Raw genomic sequence first — 18,479 nt, forward strand, 5'->3', positions numbered from 1 at the left:
ATGGGGTCCTGAGTGGTGGGCGCCCATGCCCTCCACATAGGTCCATCATGTCTCACTAGTTCCAGAAGAGTTTCCTCTACAGTTTTTTCCCTAACTCTTCCCTAAAACTACAGTATCTCCACTTTTATTAAATTATCTTTTCCCAGACTATCATTGCATTCCCTCCCTATTCCGCCATTTTGGAGGAAGCCCGAAATAAATCCTGTTTCTGTTCTTTAACATATCTTAGTCTCTCATCTTTTCTCTCTCCTTGCAGTCACCATCTCAAGCCACCTGCTCTCCCTCCAGAACGTCTAATGAGTCTGCTAATTAGTGTTCCAGTGGTCAGTCTTTGGTGCATTAACCTAGATATTTTTAAGATTTATGTATTGACTTATTTTTAAGAGAGAGTGAGAGAGAGAAACAGAAGAGGTGTCTGTCATCCACTCAGAATAATACTCCCACAACTGAGGATCTGCTAGGCCACTACCAGGAGCTGGGAATTCAATCCTGGTCAGCTACACAGGTGGCTGGGACAAACTACTGAGCCATTAGTTGATGCCTCCCAGTGTGTACAATAACTGGAAGAGCTAATTGAGAGCAGAGCCGGAATGTGAACTCAAGTATTCTGATACGGAATGTGGGTGTCCCAAGTAGCAGCTTAACCTCTACACCAAAATAGTTCTTTTTAATTTTTAATTTATTTATTTGCATGCATTTTGTAAACAACTTTACAAACAGAGTAATTCTTCCCACCTTACCCACCCTCCAAACTGCTGTGAAAATCAAGTAGACTCATCATTTGGTATCAATGAAGAATTCCTTCCAAGACCCTAGCAGATCCCAAAGTTTATGAATACTCAAGTCCCTTTCATCAAATGGCATAGCATTTGCATTTAACCTACACAATCTTCCCACATAGGTTAAATCATATCTACACTACTTATAATACCTGAGACAATATAAATGCTATGTAAAATAGTTATTATACTGTATTATTGAAGAAATAAATGAAACTAAAAATATCTACACTTGCTCAGCTCAGATGCAATTCATGTTTTTGGTATGTGGATACCTCAGCAAATGTAGCAACTGCTGACATGGAGGGGGAAACCGCATCTGAATTGCATACAATTAGGCACACCTCGTTTTGCCAACATTTCACATGTGATTTCTCAGGCTTTTTGGATAACATATGGTATGAAAGGCCCTTCCTGAGCTGGCTCTGTTTTTCTCTTGGATTCTACCCATTTTGGTAACAGCCCTCTCCTCTCACCCCAATCTTCTGTCCTCCATATATTTCTGTGTTCCATGTTCTTGTCAGACCACAATGTCTAACTGGAACGTACACTGGTTATTTAACAAAGGTCATTCTGCACACTAAACCATACAGCTCATGAGGTCAGGGCCATCATTATTTGACGCCTATGTCTAACATACTATCTGTACTTAAATAAGCACTCTTAAAAATTTTGGTTATGTGACTGAATGAAATAGAAGGCAATGTCAGGGTTCCAACTTCCAAAAGTGTGTAATTCTCCTGCTTGAAATGACTTTTCTCTATCACGTTGTTTCAGTCAAATCATTCAAACATCAGTTCCAGCATCTTGAATATTTCCTTTTCTTGCTTAATTTCCACTTAAGAAATTTTCAAGCTGTGTCATGTCCCTGATGTCACTAAAGCAAGGTTTATTGGGGTCACTCATTGGCCTCCACATACATTTCCCTAATTGTACTTATCATACCTTATTGTAGTTGTTGCCTGGCACATCTATTTCTGCTGTGACACCAGAGATAAAAGACTGCATTTCATTACTTTTGAATTCCCAGTAGTATCTGACATAGAGTAGCTTCCCAATAAATGTTAGCAAATGAATAATCACATAAATGGACAAGTTTATATCAACAGGTTAATCAAGAGGTACTTGAACCTGTCAATGAGCTTAATGATCAAATATTGGGGCGTAGACCTGTACACAACCTACTCCTAAAAGCAACTGGAAGCTTAAAAACTCAGGTGACCATTTAAACTATTAAACACGGGAACATGGTCAGTGTTTATACTTCACACATAGAGGTCACTGGCACTATCAATGGGTGCACAGGCAGAGAATGGTCAGAACAGGTATCTTAGAGTCTTCTCCAAACATGTATGTGAATGTGTCCTGAGTATCAGTCATAAAAAGTACCTCTCAACACCTGTGTTTTCATGTCCAAACAACTCAACTTCCCAGTAAAGATCACTTATCAAGGTCTAAATGATCTTCCAGCCACTTATCCATATTCCTTCTTCACACATACTTTTTGTTCCTATGAAGCACATAGAATCTCCTCGAATTGATAAAGTGTCCTATGGCAGATCGTGCCTCTTCTTCAGTCAGCACTATCTCTGCTCCAAATTTCCTTTGAAAAAAATCCCATGTACCTTTAGCGTTGTCAGCGCTACTCCCTCGATGAAACTTTCCCTAATTCTGCCAGTCAATATAAGCATTCACTACATTATGTAGTACAAGTAAGTGGCAATGTGTGCATATTTCAGAGTCCTGCTCTTTGGGGTTGACTCAGTTCTACCATCAATCTACTGTATAAACTTGAACACTCACTTGCAGCCACTTTAAATATGTTTCTTCCCCTGAGAACAGAGTCATTACTAAGACCAACCTCATAGTTTTTTGTTTGTTTTGTTTTGTTTTTATGAGGACTAGAGATGAAAGGACCTAATCCATTGAAAGCATTACACTTAATACCTGAAAAGAAAAAGCTGTTCTGGGTGGGCATTTTCAGAGTGGGTTGAGCCTCCTTTTCAAACTAATGCATCCCATATCAGAGCATTGGTTTGAGTCCTGGCTACTCTGCTTCTGATTCAGCTTCCTGCAAATGCATCCTGGGAGGCAGCAGTTTTGGCTCAAGTTCCTAGAGGCCCTTTCATCCACAGGAAAGACCTGGACTGGGTCCCTGTCTCCTGGCTTCAGCACGGCCCAACTTCGAATGTTGCAAGCATTTGGAGGGTGAACCACTGGGTGGAAGATTTCTCTCTGTGTCTGACACTCTGCTTTTAAAGAATATGAAAATAATGCTTTTTTTAAAGTACGATATTCTATATGTCATTATGTTGTCCACTCCACTTCTTTTGCTTCTCTTTATTGTATTCCCATTGTTCTTTGCTTGGCACATATGAGTGTGTACATAATTCTCTCTGAAAACATCATTGAAGACTGCTGCTGCCCCAAATGTTCTTTCATGGTGTGTGGTTTCATTCTGATACCTCCCCTGGAAAAACTTCCATATTTTATTCCATTCTGATCCATTGGAATACATTAATTTTTAGTATCAACGTTACTGGTATCTACCTGAACATTTAAGAACCCAGGTTTTTCCATGAAGGTCATGAGATGAAATCATGCTATAAGGAGTGAGGATTCAATGAGAAAATGTATAGAATTTGCCAAAATTGACACATTTTCTATAGGTCCCAAACAGGGCAGTAAGTGGATGCCACTTGGGTCATGAGAACCCCCAATAGTTTCTGGTGTAGACATTGTGTTCGCAAATCTAATTGAGAAAGCTGGGAGAAGTTTAGATTTAGCCTTGAGTTGTTCCTCACTACAGGAAAGATATTATCTTTAGGGGTTGCAAAGTCCACACAGTAAGTGAATCCAAGTCAAGTTAGTTATGAGTAGACTACTCCTATCTTGTCCCACCAGAACAGCTTCCTGCTCTACCTTCTTTTCATCTGACATTTCCACTGGATCTGAGTGTCTCTGTAATCCATATTCATGTCAGTCATTCATAAATATTTTGTTTGAGAAATGAATAATTAAATGCTCGATGCAACTCTTGGCATTATGTTTTCTTTCCTTCATCATTCACTGGCAACTTTGTCATTCCCATCTTGCTCTCTGGCTGATCTGTTCCCCAGACAGAGACAAGTTGTTTTAGAAGAAAATGTTTAAAATACATCCAGGAGCTGAAAATAAGGAACAGAGTCTGTCTTTGGTTTTGTTTGTTCCCCCCTCCCAACCTTCAAGAATCAGGTAAAAAGATTCTGCTGACAACACAGTAAGCAACACAGAGTTATTCTCCATTTATCCAAATCCACAATTATTCCCTTGGGAAAAGTGGGTTCTATGAAGGACAATGAAGGAATCTCATGCCACTCCTTCTCTAATTGAACAGCACTTAGTAGACACTTCATATTAAGATTCTGCATACAAGCCATTTCTACAGAGGAAAACATAGATTAAAACAAAGGCTGTCTCCTAATTACCTGTTTTCCAGGCACCAATAGATGTTTTCTCCAATACAACAGAGTAACTAGAAGATTGTGCATTTCTAACCACTTCCTGTGGGGTTAGAAGAGCTTATAAGGACTTTCATGGATGACGTTAGAGCTGAGTGTTAATCAACCTGCAGGACAGCCTCAGATAACCTGGAGAAGCCAATAAAGAGCTGTTTATTTCCCTCTCATGTTCCTATTCTAGAATTGATCTCTGCTTATTCATGGGGCACCAATCATATCACAATGTCTGTATGAAAATGGGGACTAAGAAGACAAAGAGGTCATTTTGGGAAAATGGACAGATGTAAAGTAGCTTTAATAGAGTCCTCAACTAGGAGATAAAAATACTGGCTCCCATTTGGGCTTTGCCTGTCGCTCCCCCTCTTCATGGAGGAACGACACAGGACCCTGCGCTGTTCTTTCGTCTGCTCGGCCCTCCCCGGGTTTGCTGCTGGTTCTTCCCGGGTTGGCTGCTGGTCCTTTCCGGGTTGGCTGCTGGTCCTTCCCGGGTTGGCTACCATCCCTTCCACCTCCGTGGAAGGGCGGTTCCCCCTGCCACATTCCCCACTTCCGCGGGGGAGCGGCACACCGCCGGCCGGCTCTCTCGGGGGCTGCACAGGTGTTCCCCTTAGATGTTCCCGGTGCATGCCGTCTCTCTCCTCCTTTATAGTCCTCCTCCTCCAATCCTAACTCGGCTGCCCACACGCCGAGTACGCTGCTCTCCTCCAATCAGGAGCAGGTCCTGCAGCTTGTCAAGTTGGTGAGAGGCAGCTGGGTAGAAGCTGTTGCCTCCTCTCCCAGCGCCATATTATGGGAGAGCAGATGCATAGAATAAGTCTTAATTCCAGTAACTCAGTCCAGTCCGGGTTGCTCCCAACAGATCCCCCTTTCTTTTTATTTTTGGCGTTGATACGTGCCTGTCTTCGGTGCCCCGCGGCACACACTCTGCTCTGCTTGCTAGAGTTGCCCACAGGTTCTTACAAGTCCTATCAATCAGGCAAACCGAATCCGGGTCCTCTCTTCGCCATGTTGTGAGGAGGTTTTTAGGCGCTGATGTGTGCCTGTGTTCGGTGCCCTGCAGCGCATGCTCTGCTCTGCCTGCAGGTGCTTACAAGCCCTATCAGGCAAACCGAATCCAAGCCTTCTCATTGCCATATTGTGGGGAGGCTTATTGGTGTTGATTCGTGCCTATCTTCGGTGACCTGCAGCTCATACTCTGGTCGAGCTGCCTGCTGGTGCTTATCGCCCTAATCAGGCAGACCGAATCCAAGCTCTCTCATTGCTGTGTTGTGGGGAGGCCTTTCTCTATTTCTCTATCTCCGGGCATTCCTATTTCTCCTATTTTACTTCTATCTACCAGCATTCCTATTTCTCTCATTTTACTTCTAAACTTCTGTTTCTCTTATTCCTGCGGCTTCCCGGTGCCCGCCCCGAGGCTGCTTCTCGGCACCTCGCCCCGCAGCAGCTTCCCGGCTCTGCGCGGCTTCCCGGCGCCTCGCCCCACCGGCGGGTTCCCGGCTCTGCGCGCACACTCCGCGGTCTCCACGCACTTCGCGCCCGCACCACGGCCTCGCGCCAGCCCCGCGTTCCCTATCTATTCACGCCCCGTGCTCTCTCTGCACGCGGCGGCTTCCGCGAGTCACACAGCGTAGCTTACGTCTCCGCCACTAGCATTCAATCCAAGTTCCCCGGACTAACCTGGCGAATTCCAACCTGGTGGCCCACGTCTCTGCCTCTGGTTCCAGATCTTCGCCTCTTGCTCCCCGGGCTGACTTGAAGAATTCCAAGATGGCTTACGTCTCCGCCTCGGCCTGCACTCGCGGCTTCATCCTCCCTAACATTTTTCTCTACCCGGTATGTTTCCCTAAGTTTTCTTCCAACAATATTCCTCCCTCATTTCTCCTGGCCTCTCCCCACAGTCCGTATCCAAGTCTAAGTTTCTTACAGGTTTCACTTTCACTTTCAACCTGCAGTCCGTATCTGAGTCTAAGTTTCTTCTTGCTTTCACTTTAAATCCTAACTTCTTTCCCACAGTCCGTATCCGAGTCTATGCCTAGGCTTTCAATAGCTTCTTCTGGCACCTTTTACGTCTGGCTTTTCCCTAGGCTGTTTGCTAGTCTCTCTCTCTGGCATTTTCCACTTCTTCCCGTTTCTTCCCTCTTAGGTTTCCTATCCGAGTCACGGCACCATTATGTCGCTCCCCCTCTTCGTGGAGGAACGACACAGGACCCTGCGCTGTTCTTTCGTCTGCTCGGCCCTCCCCGGGTTTGCTGCTGGTTCTTCCCGGGTTGGCTGCTGGTCCTTTCCGGGTTGGCTGCTGGTCCTTCCCGGGTTGGCTACCATCCCTTCCACCTCCGTGGAAGGGCGGTTCCCCCTGCCACATTCCCCACTTCCGCGGGGGAGCGGCACACCGCCGGCCGGCTCTCTCGGGGGCTGCACAGGTGTTCCCCTTAGATGTTCCCGGTGCATGCCGTCTCTCTCCTCCTTTATAGTCCTCCTCCTCCAATCCTAACTCGGCTGCCCACACGCCGAGTACGCTGCTCTCCTCCAATCAGGAGCAGGTCCTGCAGCTTGTCAAGTTGGTGAGAGGCAGCTGGGTAGAAGCTGTTGCCTCCTCTCCCAGCGCCATATTATGGGAGAGCAGATGCATAGAATAAGTCTTAATTCCAGTAACTCAGTCCAGTCCGGGTTGCTCCCAACATTTGCCATCAATGGGCTTTGAGATTTAAGCTACTTTTCTTCTTCTTACTTATTCTCAGTTTCCATATGTACAACAGCAACAAATTAATTATTGGTACACATTTAAGTTACCTGAAAAGTTTCTTTTAAATGCCAGTGAAAAATAGCATGCTGGAATAATTTAATTTGAACCCTGGAGGTAAAGTTCAAGTATCAGAAACTGTCAAAGCATGCCATGTATAAGCAGCCTTGGGACTCACTGGGGTAGATCACACGTCTTGAAAACTTGGGATGTTTCAGAGTCAGTTGAGGTATCTGACAGCAGCTGATTGTGCTAAGATTCCACACCAATTCAAGAATTACAGGAAGAACAAAGGACATATTTTTAATATGTTTCTGGGAGAATTTCATGGATGACTAAACTTGTAGTACTTCAGTGGATGGTCTTTGAGACACTTTTAATTTTCACAATTTATATGTAGACTGATCAGTGGAGATAGAGTCATTCTAAAGAAAAAAAATAGAAAGTTCAATGGTTAAAATTCTACCTAACCTCAGAGCTAAAATACTGGCTCCACAGTTTGGAAAGGGGAGTTGAGAAAAAATGAGATGTGTGATATGTGCAGATTCAGTAAATAAATGTGTGCGTATGTTCGAGCCCACAGTTCGGGACACCAGCGGCAGAATCAACACACCAGCACTGAAATTTTTAAGCAGAGTGGTTATCTGGTTAAATCTAGAATCGCCATTTAAGAGTTTCACAAACTTGAATATTTTAAACATTTATCCAACTCTTATTTTTTGCCATTTCATAAGCAAGGATCATAATATCACAGGCACTATCAAGATAAGAAGGACTGAAGGTAAAGCAAGTAAGATAATGGCAGCGTCTGCCACAAAGTACAGAGTACATGGAACTAATATGCATCATCATTCATCTTTCTACATAAATCTTCTCTGTGCATTGCTACATGGCCATCCTTCAGGAGATGATTTAAAGTCCTTCCTCCTCCATCAACACTACCCAGTGGCTCCAGTTTTCATTCAACTTTCCCATGTTGGACCACACTGTGTGTTTGGCATTAAATATTTACTGTTTCATTCATTAGCCCCTGCCTATTGACCTTTGCATGAATATGGACATGCTTCTCTCATGGAACGATATGTAATTTACAACGATTTAGCAAGTTTGCAGAGGAGAGAAAGGGACTAGGGAAGACAGACAGACGTTATTAGGAGAGAAGCTCTGCTTGGCTCTCAGCATGGTACTGCAGCTTCCTTCCCACAGATCAAGTTCCCCGTGGTAGCAGAATCCCTCTTCCAACTTTAGACTAAGCAGTTACACTTGGTTGACTTCAGTCTTAGCTCCAAGGAAGGGATGTAATTCAGGTTTAATCAATGAGCATATGGAATTTGTCTGCCACAATGATGGCACGTGTGTTACATATACTCCTACAGAATAATCCCAAAATGTAGGCTATAGCGAATGAGAAATAAGTGACTGGAGATCCTAGTCCGAGAGAATGTTGAACTGCTATTGCTGATTAGCATATTCTACCTTGAACAAGAGTCTGCCTAACATTAAAAAAAAAATAAAAAAAAATAAAACAGCTGTGACGCAATGGCTGTGACAGTATGGAACCTGTGGATCTATTTGTAACTGAAATCAATATATGGCTGAATTTTTAACTACTGAAGTAACAATCCTGTATAATTTGGCATTATTAAGTATGAATCAAGTTTCTATAATGAACTACTGGTGATTAAGTTTCACACTAATATATGTGGAAACACTTCTTTAGGTAAAAATAGAATGTTATCATAATTTAATTTTGTTTTCAGCCTATAGATCCCTCAATTAAAGAAATTAGGAAGTAATATTTGCTATATACCAATTATATGCCAGGGTTTATTTGAGTCTTTTACCTACATTATTTCATTAAAAACATCTTAATTCTATATATGATGATTATATATATATATATGAAAAAAAATCATTCCTACATTTTGTGATTCAGACTTTCCTAAGAAAGTAACTTAGAGAGCAGTAGAGTAAGGACTTCTGAAAAACTACTCCTCTATAAAAGAAACAAGGACATTGACAAAAATTGTCAAAAAAAACCTTTTATGACTCTGGAAGTCAAATAAAGGTTTACAACAATCTAACATTGGTCAAGGCAGTGGGTCAATCTTGGTAAAAACAAGAAATACTGTGGCATTTTAACTTGCACTAATCCCATTCTTATCTCCCCATAACTACATAGCTTAGAAAACCAACTAACAATTAGAGTGGCCATGAAAATGGCAACCATCAGCCACATGTAGGGATCACAGTAGACCTGGAGATCCCCCACGACTTATCTCTAGAGAATTATCACTATTTAACCTGTCTGACAGATATTATAATGAGAAGCTCTATTATCAGTGTTTGTTTTTTGCTAACCAGACACAGAACTCATTTTGTGTTAAGAGTCCTACACACAGGCATTTGTTTAAATAAGTGACAATGCTTAATTTCACAGATGCCTAAGGTGACCTTACCAGTAAGGTTCACAAGAGCTAACCAAAATGCTTACAAGCAAAACTGTGAAAGCTGTTCATAGAGAAGTTTGTAAAGTTCTGACATAATTATGGGACTCGAGAAGGTTATGGGTCAAGCACAGGACTGTGGGCACGCCAAGGAAAGACCAGAGTAAAGACATCTGGCTGACTTTAAGGCCCTGTGCAAGCAGGAAGTGAATGTTAAGGAAGACTTGCAGACTGCCTGCTATAGTGTTGTACATATGCTCCAGCAGACAGCCCAGCAAAGACTAGAAATGACTCAAGATATTTAAGAATTACCCACTAAGCTAATTGAGAGAGATATCAATGATCAAACATAACAAAGAGTACACAACATTAAACAATTGATCCAGAAAAGCCATTAAATCAAAGTAGCACCAAGAAACTCAGTGGAAGGAAGAGACTGATATTTCTAGAGATGGTACATTGTTTTAAATGTTCAGTTCCAACACTAGAGAGACAAAGAAACCAGAGATTATAGCCTATACCCAAGACATTTAAAAAAAAAAAAGTGAATAGAAACTATTCTTACGGAAACCTAGAAATGGGATTTACTATTCAAATATGAGGTTGGCTATTTTTAAATAGATTCATAGGGCAAAAGGAAAGCATGTACAACTGTCTGATGAAAAGCATGAAAACTATATCTCATTAAATGAAAAACATCAATGAAGAGGTGGAGCATTAAAAACAAAAATTCAGGAATTGCAAGGTAACTAACATGAAAAATTCACAAGATTCAACAGTTGATGTGAGCTAGCATAAAAATTAGTGATTTTTGACAACCAAAATCATGAAGAATCATGAAAATTACATTAGTCTCAATTACTATTTTAAGTATTCAGAAAGTAACAGTAGCATGCAAAAATCAATTGTTTGCTGTGTGATAAAACTAAATAATCTGAATATGAAATTCAGAAATCAACTGCATGTATAGTAGCATCTAGAAAATAAATTTAACAAATACAAGCTTTTACAATGAAACTATGAATCATCATAGATAGAGTTTCAGGCTCTTGCATTTGGCCTTCCCAGTCCTGGCTGTTGAGGGCATTTGGAGAATGAGCTACTATATGGAAGCCTGAGTCTTCTTCTACCTCTCACCCTTCCAGATAAAATATAAAATGAAAATTTTAAAAATGAATAAAAATGATGTTTAATAAGATAAGTTACTAGGGAAATGCAAATCAAAACCGTGAGATACTACTTTATAGCAACTAGGAAATGAGAAAATAACAAGTGGTTGATGAGGATTTGAAGAATGGGAAACCTTAGACTTTACTGGTGAGAATCTAAAGTGTTGTACTTTAAAAAAAAAAAGTTTACTTGAAAAGCAGAGATACAGAGAAAGAGAGAATGATTTTTTTATCCATTGGTTCACTCCCCAAATGACTACAATGTTCAGGGTTTGATCAAGCCAAAGTCAGGAGGCTGGACCTCTGTCCATATTGATCATGTGGGTGGCAAGGCCCAAGCACTTGGACCATCATCTGCTACCTTTCCAAGCTCATTAGCAGGGAGCCTGTTCAGAAGTGGAGGAGCCAGGACCTGAACTAGTGCTCATATGTGATGCCAGTGTCCCAGGCAGTGGCTTAACACACTGTACCACGACACAGGCCCTAGGGGAACAACTTTTTAAAAAATTTTGCTACTTCAAAAAATTCATACACAGAGCTACCAACGGACCTAGCAATTCAACTCCCAGTTATATCCAAGAGGACTGAAAATGTAGCCACACAAAAAATTATGCTCAAATTTGTTTATACCAGCATTATATATAAGATTGCAAACAATCCAAATGTCCACTAGTGGGCAAATAAAAATATGTCTGTACAATCAAATACTATTCTCCTGGACAAATAATAGCAGTAATACATGTTATAAAATGGGAAAAACTTGGAAATAGTATACAATGAAATAATCCAGACATAAGAAGCCACCTATTTCACTATTACATTTACCTCAAATGTCTAAATAAGCAAATCCATGGATGAGTAGTTTCTAAAGGTGGAAAAGGAAGAAGGCAAACAGTCACACTAATGAACAGAGGTTCTTTGTTTTGAGGTTATGGAAATGCTCAGGAAATACAGAGTGATGGTAGACACACATCACTGAGCATTTTGAAACCACTGAAATGTACACTTGCAAAAGGTGAACTTCATGCCATATGAATTTTCTATCCACTAAGCAGTTATGAGCAATAACTGAAACAATTTTCCCAACACCATGCCATACAACTAAAAGTGACGGTTAACTTCTTCAGATTTGAAGAAATTTTATATGACTCTAAATCCCATGCCTTACGCCTAGGAGACTAGAGGCGAGATGAAGCAGAATGCTGTCCAACTATGCTTTTAGCCTCTACATGTTTTTGAGGATTGTGGTGCTTTATGGAGGACGGAGGCCTCAGAGACTTACCTAAGAGGCTCAGACACCACAGGCTATGCATAGGAACCAGAAGCAGCTCATGTTAGAGCCTTGGGTGTTCACTGACATCATACGTAAGAGTGTCAACTGTTCAATTAACAGGAGTCACTGTACACTAACTCCCCATGCAGGACCTCTGTCCTCAATGAGATGAGAATTAACTGTAAAACTAGTTATCAAACAGTTTGTTTATATGTGTTTGTGTGTGTGCAAATTGTTTAAATCTTTACTTAGCATAGTGTTGGTCTTCTGTGTAGAAAGTTACTTGAAAATGAATCTTAATGGAGAATGGAACTGGCCAGGGGAGAGGGAGCAGGAGAAGAGGAGGGAGTGTGGGTGGGAGGGCGAGTATGGTAGGAAGAATAACTATATTCCTACAGCTTTACTTGTGAAACTTGTATTCCTTAAAAAATAAATTAAAAAAAAAAAGAAACAGAAGAGAGGTTATAATGTCACCCAAGGGTACCCTCTCCTTCTGAGAAGTTCAGAAACTGTAGAATAGTGGTTTGGTTGTAAAAATCAGTCAAGAGCAAAGGAAGCTCTTATTCACGTACTGAAGGTCAAGCCATGCTCTCACATTGTCTAATGAAGGAGGGGGGAAACGTAGCTTTAAGCTGAAAGCCAAGTGACTGCACATGAAGTGCCTGGGCATTTCTCAGTTCCTTTCTTAAACTGGAGCTTTTTCATTAAAAAAAAAAAATCAGGAACATTAGCCATTGTTGATTTTCTTAAAGGCAGGTAAGAAGTTTGACAGCTTAGGGTAGAAAGAATAAGAGGTGCAGGGAACTAGTAATTACTGCTATCCCAAGACAAAGGCATGTGCATGTGTGAGCACACATTGTGTTCACTATTCTCTGATTTTCAGTTCATAATTTAATTTCTTCCTTCCTGCCAACAAAGGCAGCTTTCTCTTGTGACACTGGCAAAGGGAAGTTGAAAAAACAGAAAAGGCATCAAAATTCACTCTGGGGTGGAAATCTGCCATCTTCATAAACCTAGTTTCCAAGGTGAAAAATGACTTGCCTTTTTTTTTCCCAAAAGCAATCAATATTCATATGTGAAAGCCTATAAATTACTTTTTATCCCTCAAGCTTGCATTCCTCCTCTACTCTTAACGTTCTCCTACCTAGGCCATGGACGCAGCTATAAGTGTTCTTAACCATAATGTAGTATCAGTTTTAGATGTTCTGTGGGTGGAGCTATACCCAGACCACGGTCATGAACCATTGAAAACAGATGGGAAATGGGCGAAGGGAACCCTGGATACCTGCTGGGTCTTAGTCCACCCGAACAAGGATGGACTGGGTCCGAAGAAAGGTAAGTGCGCCGCTCACCTGGTCCCCAGCCTCCTGATCCCAGAGACAATCAGACGCAGCGGGGAGTCAAGTCAAGCAAGCAAGAGCTCCGTTTATTGGCACATGGCAAAGCCTTTTAAAGCACAAGACCACATGATTACTGGGGCAGGGCTTAAGGACCAACCGATTACTTAAAAGGTCATTTTACGGGGTGACTTTTTACAGGACCAGCCATATGTCTGTACACTCATCATCAGTTGTCACCTCCCCTGATGCTGCATGGCCAATCAGCTTTGGTGGTAAATGACTTTGGACACCGCCCACCTTACTTCCTTTGGGCGCCATCTTTGAATTGCCACGTGTGCCTAATTTCCCTTCAGCCACCATCTTTGAATTGCCTCCTGTGCCTAATTTCCCCACAGATACCTACCACAAAAGTACCATTTCATTATTGGCAAATACTTGACTCTATGGCTTCTTCTTACACTTAGTTTAGATACAATTATCATGTCCAGCCATTTGATACCTATTTCTTTTTTCTTTTCAGGATTTATTTATTTGAGAGGTAGAGTTATAGACATAGAGAGAGACAGAGAAAGATCTTCCATCTGTTGGTTCAATTTCCAAATGGCTGCAACAGCCAGAGCTGGGCCAATCTAAATCCATGAGCTAGCAGCCAGAAGCCTCTTCCAGGTTTCCCAACTGGGTGCAGGGGCTCAAGCACTTGGGCCATCCTCCACTGCCTTCTCAAGTCATTTCTAGGGAGCTGGGTAGCAAGTGGTGCTGCTGTGACTCAAACCAGCACCCACATGGGATGCCAGCACTACAAGTGGAGGCTTAAACCACTATGCTGCAGCATTGGCCCCTTGATAGCAATTTCCATCCTAGAAGACAATGTGGAACTGTGTGCAGTTCTTGAGTTTTCTAGGTCAGCGTTATCATGTATTAACTGAGTGGTTTTAGGAAAATTTCTTAAATTCCCTGAGGCTCAGTTTTTTTTTTTTAGTACAAAGTCAGAATAATAGTCATTCACTATTTTTAAAGGATATGTGGAAATTAAGAGATAACAGAGATAAAAGATGAGCAGACTCAAGAACATGGGGTATTCAATATAAAATTAATATCATTGTCATTGTAATTCATGGATATTAATGCTTTTTTAAATAATGGAACATTTTCAATGAAAATATCCAAGATACTAAAGACAAGCTAGGTCAGGCTGGATAAAATACAGCGGGATAGATCATAAATGGCCAAAACAACCTCACTGAGCACCTGGTTCCTATTTAATGAGGTCTCTAAGGAGTATGAAAACCATATATCATTCCATCCAATCTCCTTTTTCTACTGAGAAACACAGGAATAAGGGAAAGACATCCACTTTGCCAATTTTTATTACCATTCATTACCAAAGCCATTATTAAACACTAGTTGTTCTCACAACTCCTAGTCTAGTCCTAAATCCATTTCCCACTTATATTTATAGTAACAGTGACATGGAAGTAAAGTTCACAAGTGAAACCAAGTTGTTAGATATAGATACTCAAAAACACACAATAAGACACTGTCAGGGAGGAGCAGGAAAACTGAAAAGATGAAAGAAATTAATTTGCATTTCCATTGGGAGAAACTTAATTTAAGGACAAGCAGAACTACTCAGCTGTGTAGAGCACAAGAATACATAATTTCTTATAGCTTTAAGTTCCAGAAGAAGTTCAAAAGTTGTGATTAATCCCACATGAGAAGTTAGAGGAATCTAAAATTTATATTACACAAAAACATTTATCCAAAACAGGCAACATAAATGATGTTACATTTAGAAGGTAATTTTTAACAATATAGAAGACGTATTATTTACAAATAATACATGCCACTCTGGTCAGCTAGAATAGGTCCCATTTTCTGACTTTCACTTAGAGGCTGAAGGTTCTCAAATGAGTTGACTCTTCAGAATCACCCATGGAATTTCTACATATATATAATATAGTACATATTATATATATATCACAAGGTTATATTATAATAATGTATATAATAATATATCAATATATTGTATGTAAATGATATATTGATATATATGTTATATATAATACAGGGTTACAATCTAAACTCAGTGATCATTTTGCACTTGACACTTTTCTCTTAGAGATCAGCATACAGTATCTCCACAGTGGTGACAATAACAATAATAACAACAACACATGAATAGATACAGTACCTACCAGTCCAAGACAGCAGATGAAAGCAGATAATTTGGTGGCAAATTAACACTCAGTATAACAGCGACAATGGCCAGGAAGCCTGTGAAAAAGAAGAACAACAAGGAAGAACTGATTACACAAGAGATTAAAACCAAGGAAAACATTGTGGTATAGCAGGTTAAGCCGCCATCTGCAACACCAGCATCCCATATGAGTGCTGGTTCGTGTCCCAGCTGATCCACTTTCAATTCAGTTCCCTGCGAATGGCTTGGGAAAAGTAGGGGAGGATAGTCCAAGTACTCAGGGCCTTGCAGCACCCACATGGGAGAATCAGATGGAATTTTAAGCTCCTGGCTTCAGCCTGGCACAAGCCTGGCTGTTGCAGCTATTTATGGAGTCAACCAGCACATAAAAGATTATCTACCCCGGTGGGTGCCGTTGCTCACTTGGCTAATCCCCTGCTTGCGGTGCCGGCACCCCGGCATCTAGTTCCGGTTGCTCCTCTTCCAGTCCAGCTCTCTGCTGTGGCCCGGGAGGGCAGTGGAGGATGGCCCAAGGGCTTGGGCCCCACGCCCGCATGGGAGACCAGAAGGAAGCACCTGGCTCCTGGCTTCGGATCAGCGCAGTGCAGGCCGTTGTGGCCATTTGGGGAGTGAACCATTGGAAGGAAGACCCTTCTCTCTGTCTCTCTCTCTCACTGTCGATAACTCTACCTGTCAAACAAAAAAAATTATAAAAAAAGAATATTTATCCCAAGGTTTTTTATTGTTTTTGTAGCTACTGTGAATGGGATTGATCTTAGAAGTTCTTTCTCAGCCGTGGCATTTCCTGTGAATACAAAGGTTGTTCATTTTTGTGCATTGATTTTATATCCTGCTACTTTGCCAAGCTCTTCTATGAGTTCCAATAGTCTCTTGGTAGGTTCTTTGGATCCCCTAAATAAAGAATCATATCATCTGCAAAGAGGGATAGTTTGACTCTTCCTTCCCAATTTGTATCCCTTTAATTTCTTTTTCTGGCCTAATGGCTCTGGCTAAAATTTCCAGTACAATATTGAATAGCAATGGTGAGAATGGGCATCCCTGTCTGGTACCAGATCTCAGGGGAAAGGCTTCCAACTTTTCCCCATTCAATAGGATGCTGACTGTGGGTTTTTCATAAATTGCTTTGATTGTATTGAGGAATGTTCCTTCTATACCCAGTTTGCTTAGAGTTTTCATTATGAAATGGTGTTGTATTTTATCAAATGCTTTCTCTGCATCTACTGAGGTAATCATATGTTTTTTTCTTCTGTATGCAGTTAATCAAATACCTTGGAATAAACTTAACAAAGGAAGTCAAAGATCTCTACAATTAGAATTACAAAACCTTAAAGAAAGAAATAGAAGAGGATATCAAAAAATGGAAAAATCTTACATGCTCATGGATTGCAAGATTTAATATCATCAAAATGTCCGTTATCCCAAAAGCAAATTATAGATTCAATGCAATACCAATCAAAATACCAAAGACATTCTTCTGGAAAAAATGATGCTGAAATTCATATGGAGGCACAGGAGACCTCGAATAGCTAAAGCAATCTTGTACAACAAAAACAAAGCTGAGCCATCACAATACCAGATTTCAGGACATACTACAGGGCAGTTGTAATCCAAACAGCATGGTACTGGTACAGAAACAGATGGATAGACCTATGGAACAGAATAGAAACACCAGAAATCAATCTGAACATTTACAACCGAAGTATAGTTGATCAAGCATCTAAAACCAATTCCTGAAGCAAGGACAGTCTATTCAATAAATGGTGCTGGGAAAACTGGATTTCTACGTGTAGAAGCAGGAAGCAAGGCCTTACCTTACACCTTACACAAAAACCCACTCAACATAGCTTAAAGATCTCAATCTATGACACGACACCATCAAATTATTGGAGAGCATCAGAGAAACCCTGAAAGATACAGGCACCGGCAAAGACTTCTTGGAAAAGACCCCAGAGGCACAGGCAATCAAAGCCAGAATTAACAACTGGAATTGCATCAAATTGAGAAGTTTCTCTACTGCAAAAGAAACAGTCAGGAAAGTGAAGAGACAACCAAAAGAATGGGAAAAATATTTGCAAACTTTGCAACCGATAAAGGATTAATAACCAGAATCTACAAAGAGATCAAGAAACTCCACAACAACAAAACAAACAAGCCACTTGAGAGATGGGCCAAGGACCTCAACAGACATTTTTCAAAAGAGGAAATCCAAATGGCCAACAGACACATGAAAACATGTTCAGGATCAAGCCATCAGGGAAATGCAAATCAAAACCACAATGAGGTTTCACCTAACCCTGGTTAGAATGGCTCACATACAGAAATCTACCAACAACAGATGCTGGCGAGGATGTGGGGAAAAAGGGACACTAACCCACTGTTGGTGGGAATGCAAACTGGTCAAGCCACTATGGAAGTCAGTCTGGAGATTCCTCAGAAACCTGAATATAGCCTTACCACATGACCCAGCCATCCCACTCCTTGGAATTTACCCAAAGGAAATTAAATTGGCAAACAAAAAAGCTGTCTGCACCTCAGTGTTTATTGCAGCTCAATTCACAATAGCTAAAACCCGGAATCAACCTAAATGCCTATCAACAATAGACTGGATAAAGAAATTATACCGTATGTACTCTATAGAATACTATACAGCAGTAAAAAACAATGAAGTCCGGTCATTTGCAACAGAATGGAGGAATCTGGAACACATCATGCTGAGTGAAATAAGCCAGTCCCAAAGGGGCAAATATCATATGTTCTCCCTGATCAGTGACAACTAACCGAGCACCAAAAAGGAAACCTGTTGAAGTGAAATGGACATTATGAGAAACAATGACTTGAGCAGTCCTTGTCCTGATTGTCAAGAAACAACTTACTATTTTATTCCTTTAGTATTTTTTTTATTCTACTTAATACCATTAGTTGATCTCTGTAATTAACACACAATTATTCTTAGGTGTTTAAATTTAACTGAAAAGTGATCTCTTTTAAATATAAGAGTGGGCATAAGAGACGG

At 40.9% G+C, this 18,479-nt stretch overlaps 1 long non-coding RNA gene across 10 annotated transcripts in view; it reads right to left on the reverse strand.

Annotated features, from left to right (window-relative positions):
* LOC127490701 (uncharacterized) overlaps positions 1–18,479 on the reverse strand; it is a 405,434-nt gene that overhangs the window by 189,842 nt on the left and 197,113 nt on the right. For 6 of the 10 annotated variants that reach the window (XR_016235409.1, XR_016235404.1, XR_016235410.1 and 3 more), the window contains one exon: positions 15,444–15,522. This is a non-coding gene — a long non-coding RNA (uncharacterized LOC127490701). Of the gene's footprint in view, positions 1–13,257; positions 13,355–15,439; positions 15,523–18,479 lie in introns of those variants that run through there. The other 4 variants (XR_016235408.1, XR_016235414.1, XR_016235412.1 and 1 more) reach the window with 2 other exon arrangements.

Source organism: Oryctolagus cuniculus, chromosome 6, assembly GCF_051225735.1.
Source record: "Oryctolagus cuniculus isolate XC-2025 breed Fujian yellow rabbit chromosome 6, ASM5122573v1, whole genome shotgun sequence".
Lineage (NCBI taxonomy): Eukaryota > Metazoa > Chordata > Mammalia > Lagomorpha > Leporidae > Oryctolagus > Oryctolagus cuniculus.